Below are 8,184 nucleotides of genomic sequence, written 5' to 3'. Positions count from 1 at the left end.
GGGAGGAACCGTCCACCCAACGCCGGCGGTAGCCGGGGCCGGTGGGGGCCCTACCAAGGCGGGTCATGGGCGCATGTCGGTCAGGTTATAAGAGTGTTTTTCGCTCCGGGCTAGAGCCGGGTGAGGTCGTCTCGAACCACGTGCCTGAAGGCCGCCTCGCGCCGGATTCGGCCCCGCTCATTCGTCGGAGTGACCGCCCGACGCGGGCATCGCTAGATTAGCCGTGGCCCCGATCCTTCCCCATCGACAGCCTTTCGCCCCCTTGTGCTCCGGCCTGTTAATAGAGGCGGCCGGTACCCCTTCCTTGGATGAGAGAGAATCCTTAACGGACCATTCGCAGATTTTCGCCCGGCCTCTGTTTACCGAGGCGGCCGGTACCTCCGTCTGCCTTGGATGGACCGCATCCGCAGATTTTCGTCCGGCCTTAGCTTAAGGAGACGGCCGTTGCCTCCACACCTTGGAGATGATATTCGCTCCGGGCTAGAGCCGGGTGAGGTCGTCTCGAACCACGTGCCTGAAGGCCGCCTCGCGCCGGATTCGGCCCCGCTCATTCGTCGGAGTGACCGCCCGACGCGGGCATCGCTAGATTAGCCGTGGCCCCGATCCTTCCCCATCGACAGCCTTTCGCCCCCTTCGCTCCGGCCTCTGAGGCGGCCGGTACCCCTTTCTTGGATGAGCCAGAACCCTTGACGGGCCGTTCGCAGATTTTTGCCCGGGCTTTGTTTACCGAGGCGGCCGGTACCTCCGTCTGCCTTGGATGGACCGCATCCGCAGATTTTCGTCCGGCCTTAGCTTAAGGAGACGGCCGTTGCCTCCGATCCTCCGGGCTAGAGCCGGGTGAGGTCGTCTCGAACCACGTGCCTGAAGGCCGCCTACGCCGGATTCGGCCCCGCTCATTCGTCGGAGTGACCGCCCGACGCGGGCATCGCTAGATTAGCCGTGGCCCCGATCCTTCCCCATCGACAGCCTTTCGCCCCCTGTGCTCCGGCCTGTTAGTAAGGCGGCCGGTACCCCCTTTCTTGGATGAGACAGAATCCTTGACGGACCGTTCGCAGATTTTTGCCCGGCCTCTGTTTACCGAGGCGGCCGGTACCTCCGTCTGCCTTGGATGGACCGCATCCGCAGATTTTCGTCCGGCCTTAGCTTAAGGAGACGGCCGTTGCCTCCGATCCTCCGGGCTAGAGCCGGGTGAGGTCGTCTCGAACCACGTGCCTGAAGGCCGCCTACGCCGGATTCGGCCCCGCTCATTCGTCGGAGTGACCGCCCGACGCGGGCATCGCTAGATTAGCCGTGGCCCCGATCCTTCCCCATCGACAGCCTTTCGCCCCCTTCGCTCCGGCCTCTGAGGCGGCCGGTACCCCTTTCTTGGATGAGACAGAACCCTTGACGGGCCGTTCGCAGATTTTTGCCCGGGCTTTATTTACCGAGGCGGCCGGTACCTCCGTCTGCCTTGGATGGACCGCATCCGCAGATTTTCGTCCGGCCTTAGCTTAAGGAGACGGCCGTTGCCTCCACACCTTGGAGATGATATTCGCTCCGGGCTAGAGCCGGGTGAGGTCGTCTCGAACCACGTGCCTGAAGGCCGCCTACGCCGGATTCGGCCCCGCTCATTCGTCGGAGTGACCGCCCGACGCGGGCATCGCTAGATTAGCCGTGGCCCCGATCCTTCCCCATCGACAGCCTTTCGCCCCCTTCGCTCCGGCCTCTGAGGCGGCCGGTACCCCTTTCTTGGATGAGACAGAACCCTTGACGGGCCGTTCGCAGATTTTTGCCCGGGCTTTATTTACCGAGGCGGCCGGTACCTCCGTCTGCCTTGGATGGACCGCATCCGCAGATTTTCGTCCGGCCTTAGCTTAAGGAGACGGCCGTTGCCTCCGATCCTCCGGGCTAGAGCCGGGTGAGGTCGTCTCGAACCACGTGCCTGAAGGCCGCCTCGCGCCGGATTCGGCCCCGCTCATTCGTCGGAGTGACCGCCCGACGCGGGCATCGCTAGATTAGCCGTGGCCCCGATCCTTCCCCATCGACAGCCTTTCGCCCCCTTCGCTCCGGCCTCTGAGGCGGCCGGTACCCCTTTCTTGGATGAGACAGAACCCTTGACGGGCCGTTCGCAGATTTTTGCCCGGCCTGTGTTTAAGGAGGCGGCCGGTACCTCCCTCCTTGGATGACCAACAACCCTTGACGGGCCATTCGCAGATTTTTGCCCGGCCTGTGTTTAAGGAGGCGGCCGGTACCTCCCTCCTTGGATGACCAACAACCCTTGACGGGCCATTCGCAGATTTTTGCCCGGCCTGTGTTTAAGGAGGCGGCCGGTACCTCCCTCCTTGGATGACCTTCTACCCTTGACGGGCCATTCGCAGATTTTTGCCCGGCCTGTGTTTAAGGAGGCGGCCGGTACCTCCCACCTTGGATGACCCACTACCCTTGACGGGCCCATTCGCAGATTTTTGCCCGGCCTGTGTTTAGGGAGGCGGCCGGTACCTCCCACCTTGGATGACCCACTACCCTTGACGGGCCCATTCGCAGATTTTTGCCCGGCCTGTGTTTAGGGAGGCGACCGGTCCTCCGTAGCTTGATCGGATTTCCCTTCCGGCCTGTGTTTAAGGAGGCGGCCGGTCCTCCGTAGCTTGACCGGATTTCCCTTCCAGCCTGTGTTTAAGGAGGCGGCTGGTCCTCCCCGGTCGGTTGCCAAGCGACCGGGACCCGCAAGTGGGCAGGAACCGTCCACCCAACGCCGGCGAGCCGGGGCCGGTGGGGGCCCTACCAAGGCGGGTCTAACTTCAGGCGGTGCAAACGGGGGAGGGGGGTAAGGACGGCTGCCGGGAGCAGACAGCCGTCCCCGGGAGGGGGTAGTAGCTTCGCGGCGGCCGCCGGGAGCAGACGGCCGTCCGCGCATTCTGCCAATGCCTGTAGGACTTTGAATATTTCACAGCCGTGCCGTGGCACTTAGAAAGTTTTTCAGAGATGTGGCACTTTGAAAGTTTTTGAGAGATGTGGCACTTTGAAATTTTTTGAGAGATGTGGCACTTAGAAATTTTTTGAGAAATGTGGCACTTAGAAATTTTTTGAGAAATGTGGCACTTTGAAAATTTTTGAGAAATGTGGCACTTAGAAAATTTTCTCTCTCTCTCTGGAAGTGCCGTGCCTTCTTCAGTTCTGCTATCCGAGCAGGGGACGCTTGCTGGCGGCCGTTACCAGCGCTCGGACCAGGCCCAATTGATTTGCATGGAAAACAATTGCGTCCCCCATGCTCGTTCTGACTATATTTTGCGAAAGGGGGGTAAAGTGATGAGTACACTAAGTGGGGGGACCAACCCATGTACTCTAGAAAAAGTACATGGGTTGACAAAAGACCAGTTGGTAATGCACCCCTGGTACCCAAACCCCTGGTACCTTTAGGCACTTAGAAAAAATTTCGCCCAAATTTGGAGGTCGCTCCAGGGGAAGAGGCCGAATTTTCGCCTATTACGGCCGACCGCGGGAACCAGCCGAGGCGGACGCTTTTCGGCGCAAGAGCCGTTGGCACTTAGAAAATATTCGCTAAACTTCAAAGGACCTCCAGGGGAAGAGGCCGAATTGTCACTTTTTCTGGCCGACATCGGGAACCAGCCGAGTCGGACTCTTTACGGCGGAGCAGCCGTTGGCACTTAGAAAATATTCGCCAAACTCGGCCGGACTTCCAGGGGAAGAGGCCGAATTGTCACTTGTTCTGCCCGACATCGGGAACCAGCCGAGTCGGACGCTTTAAGGCGGAGCAGCCGTTGGCACTTAGAAAATATTCGCCAAACTTGAACGGACCTCCAGGGGAAGAGGCCGAATTTTCACTTGTTCTGCCCGACATCGGGAACCAGCCGAGTCGGACGCTTTAAGGCGGAGCAGCTGTTGGCACTTAGAAAATATTCCCCAAACTTGAACGGACCTCCAGGGGAAGAGGCCGAATTTTCACCTGTTCTGGCCGACATCGGGAACCAGCCGAGTCGGACGCTTTAAGGCGGAGCAGCCGTTGGCACTTAGAAAATATTCGTTAAACTTGAAAAGACCTCCAGGGGAAGAGGCCGAATTTTCACTTGTTCTGGCCGACATCGGGAACCAGCCGAGTCGGACGCTTTAAGGCGGAGCAGCCGTTGGCACTTAGAAAATATTCGTTAAACTTGAAAAGACCTCCAGGGGAAGAGGCCGAATTGTCACTTGTTCTGGCCGACATCGGGAACCAGCCGAGTCGGGACCTTTAAGGCTGAGCAGCCGTTGGCACTTAGGAAATATTTGCCTTAACTCGGCCGGACTTCCAGGGGAAGAGGCCGGATTTTCACTTGTTCTGGCCGACATCGGGAACCAGCCGAGTCGGACTCTTTACGGCGGAACAGCCGTTGGCACTTAGGAAATATTTGCCTTAACTCGGCCGGACTTCCAGGGGAAGAGGCCGATTTTTCACTTGTTCTGGCCGACCGGGGGAACCAGCCGAGTCGGACTCTTTACGGCGGAACAGCCGTTGGCACTTAGGAAATATTCGCCGAACTCGGCCGGACTTCCAGGGGAAGAGGCCGATTTTTCACTTGTTCTGGCCGACATCGGGAACCAGCCGAGTCGGACCCTTTACGGCGGAACAGCCGTTGGCACTTTGGAAATATTTGCCTTAACTCGGCCGGACTTCCAGGGGAAGAGGCCGGATTTTCACTTGTTCTGGCCGACCGGGGGAACCGGCCGAGGCGGACACTTTACGGCGGAGCAGCCGTTGGCACTTAGGAAATATTTGCCTTAACTCGGCCGGACTTCCAGGGGAAGAGGCCGGATTTTCACTTGTTCTGGCCGACATCGGGAACCAGCCGAGTCGGACACTTTAAGGCTGAGCAGCCGTTGGCACTTAGGAAATATTTGCCTTAACTCGGCCGGACTTCCAGGGGAAGAGGCCGGATTTTCACTTGTTCTGGCCGACATCGGGAACCAGCCGAGTCGGACACTTTAAGGCTGAGCAGCCGTTGGCACTTAGGAAATATTTGCCTTAACTCGGCCGGACTTCCAGGGGAAGAGGCCGGATTTTCACTTGTTCTGGCCGACATCGGGAACCAGCCGAGTCGGACCCTTTACGGCGGAACAGCCGTTGGCACTTAGGAAATATTTGCCTTAACTCGGCCGGACTTCCAGGGGAAGAGGCCGATTTTTCACTTGTTCTGGCCGACCGGGGGAACCAGCCGAGTCGGACTCTTTACGGCGGAACAGCCGTTGGCACTTAGGAAATATTCGCCGAACTCGGCCGGACTTCCAGGGGAAGAGGCCGATTTTTCACTTGTTCTGGCCGACATCGGGAACCAGCCGAGTCGGACCCTTTACGGCGGAACAGCCGTTGGCACTTAGGAAATATTTGCCTTAACTCGGCCGGACTTCCAGGGGAAGAGGCCGGATTTTCACTTGTTCTGGCCGACCGGGGGAACCGGCCGAGGCGGACACTTTACGGCGGAGCAGCCGTTGGCACTTAGGAAATATTTGCCTTAACTCGGCCGGACTTCCAGGGGAAGAGGCCGGATTTTCACTTGTTCTGGCCGACATCGGGAACCAGCCGAGTCGGACACTTTAAGGCTGAGCAGCCGTTGGCACTTAGGAAATATTTGCCTTAACTCGGCCGGACTTCCAGGGGAAGAGGCCGGATTTTCACTTGTTCTGGCCGACATCGGGAACCAGCCGAGTCGGACACTTTAAGGCTGAGCAGCCGTTGGCACTTAGGAAATATTTGCCTTAACTCGGCCGGACTTCCAGGGGAAGAGGCCGGATTTTCACTTGTTCTGGCCGACATCGGGAACCAGCCGAGTCGGACTCTTTACGGCGGAACAGCCGTTGGCACTTAGGAAATATTTGCCTTAACTCGGCCGGACTTCCAGGGGAAGAGGCCGATTTTTCACTTGTTCTGGCCGACCGGGGGAACCAGCCGAGTCGGACTCTTTACGGCGGAACAGCCGTTGGCACTTAGGAAATATTCGCCGAACTCGGCCGGACTTCCAGGGGAAGAGGCCGATTTTTCACTTGTTCTGGCCGACATCGGGAACCAGCCGAGGCGGACACTTTACGGCGGAACAGCCGTTGGCACTTAGGAAATATTTGCCTTAACTCGGCCGGACTTCCAGGGGAAGAGGCCGGATTTTCACTTGTTCTGGCCGACCGGGGGAACCGGCCGAGGCGGACACTTTACGGCGGAGCAGCCGTTGGCACTTAGGAAATATTTGCCTTAACTCGGCCGGACTTCCAGGGGAAGAGGCCGGATTTTCACTTGTTCTGGCCGACATCGGGAACCAGCCGAGTCGGACACTTTAAGGCTGAGCAGCCGTTGGCACTTAGGAAATATTTGCCTTAACTCGGCCGGACTTCCAGGGGAAGAGGCCGGATTTTCACTTGTTCTGGCCGACATCGGGAACCAGCCGAGTCGGACACTTTAAGGCTGAGCAGCCGTTGGCACTTAGGAAATATTTGCCTTAACTCGGCCGGACTTCCAGGGGAAGAGGCCGGATTTTCACTTGTTCTGGCCGACATCGGGAACCAGCCGAGTCGGACTCTTTACGGCGGAACAGCCGTTGGCACTTAGGAAATATTCGCCGAACTCGGCCGGACTTCCAGGGGAAGAGGCCGATTTTTCACTTGTTCTGGCCGACATCGGGAACCAGCCGAGTCGGACCCTTTACGGCGGAACAGCCGTTGGCACTTAGGAAATATTTGCCTTAACTCGGCCGGACTTCCAGGGGAAGAGGCCGGATTTTCACTTGTTCTGGCCGACCGGGGGAACCGGCCGAGGCGGACACTTTACGGCGGAGCAGCCGTTGGCACTTAGGAAATATTCGCCAAAATGTTCCGGACCTCCAGGGGAAGAGGCCGAATTTTCGCTCGTTCTGGCCGACCGGAGGAACCAGCCGAGGCGGACACTTTACGGCGGTTGAGCCGTTGGCACTTAGGAAATATTCGCCAAAATGTTCCGGACCTCCAGGGGAAGAGGCCGAATTTTCACTTGTTCTGGCCGACCGGGGGAACCGGCCGAGGCGGACACTTTACGGCGGAGCAGCCGTTGGCACTTAGGAAATATTCGCCAAAATGTTCCGGACCTCCAGGGGAAGTGGCCGAATTTTCACTCGTTCTGGCCGACCGGAGGAACCAGCCGAGGCGGACACTTTACGGCGGTTGAGCCGTTGGCACTTAGGAAATATTCGCCAAAATGTTCCGGACCTCCAGGGGAAGAGGCCGAATTTTCACTTGTTCTGGCCGACCGGGGGAACCAGCCGAGGCGGACACTTTACGGCGGAGCACCCGTTAGCACTTAGAAAATATTCGCCAAAATGTTCCGGACCTCCAGGGAAAGAGGCCGAATTTTCGCTCGTTCGGGCCGACCGGGAGAACCGGCCGAGGCGGACACTTTACGGCGGTTGAGCCGTTGGCACTTAGAAATTATTCAGACTTCCATCAAACACACATCGGCCTTTTGCCGTCACTGCCCGGGATGGGCACCGTGGTAGCTCGGACAGTTCGTGTGACAGCTTCCGCTGGCACTTAGACAATTTTTAAAATGAAAATAAACAGTTCTGCACATACGTGCCGACTATATTTTGCGAAAGGGGGGTAAAGTGATGAGTACACTAAGTGGGGGGACCAAGTACATAAAGCCCACCCCTGGTACCTCAGAGAGGCCGAATTGACACATTTTGTGTCCGACCGCGGGAACCAGCCGAGGCGGACGCTTTTCGGCGCAAGAGCCGTTGGCACTTAGAAAATATTAGTTAATCTTGAACGGACCTCCAGGGGAAGAGGCCGAATTTTCACTTGTTCTGGCCGACATCGGGAACCAGCCGAGGCGGACGCTTTTCGGCGCAAGAGCCGTTGGCACTTAGAAGATATTCGTTAATCTTGAACGGACCTCCAGGGGAAGAGGCCGAATGTTCACTTGTTCTGGCCGACATCGGGAACCAGCCGAGTCGGACGCTTTACGGCGGAGCAGCCGTTGGCACTTAGAAAATATTCGTTAATCTTGAACGGACCTCCAGGGGAAGAGGCCGAATTTTCACTTGTTCTGGCCGACATCGGGAACCAGCCGAGTCGGACGCTTTACGGCGGAGCAGCCGTTGGCACTTTGAAAATATTCGTTAAACTTCAACTGACCTCCAGGGGAAGAGGCCGAGTTTCCACTTGTTCTGGCCGACATCGGCAACCAGCCGA

The sequence above is a fragment of the Syngnathus scovelli genome, unplaced genomic scaffold (assembly GCF_024217435.2).
Source record: "Syngnathus scovelli strain Florida unplaced genomic scaffold, RoL_Ssco_1.2 HiC_scaffold_176, whole genome shotgun sequence".
Taxonomy (NCBI): domain Eukaryota; kingdom Metazoa; phylum Chordata; class Actinopteri; order Syngnathiformes; family Syngnathidae; genus Syngnathus; species Syngnathus scovelli.
The sequence above is the reverse complement of the archived record's forward strand: the minus strand, read 5'-3'. Positions refer to the sequence as shown.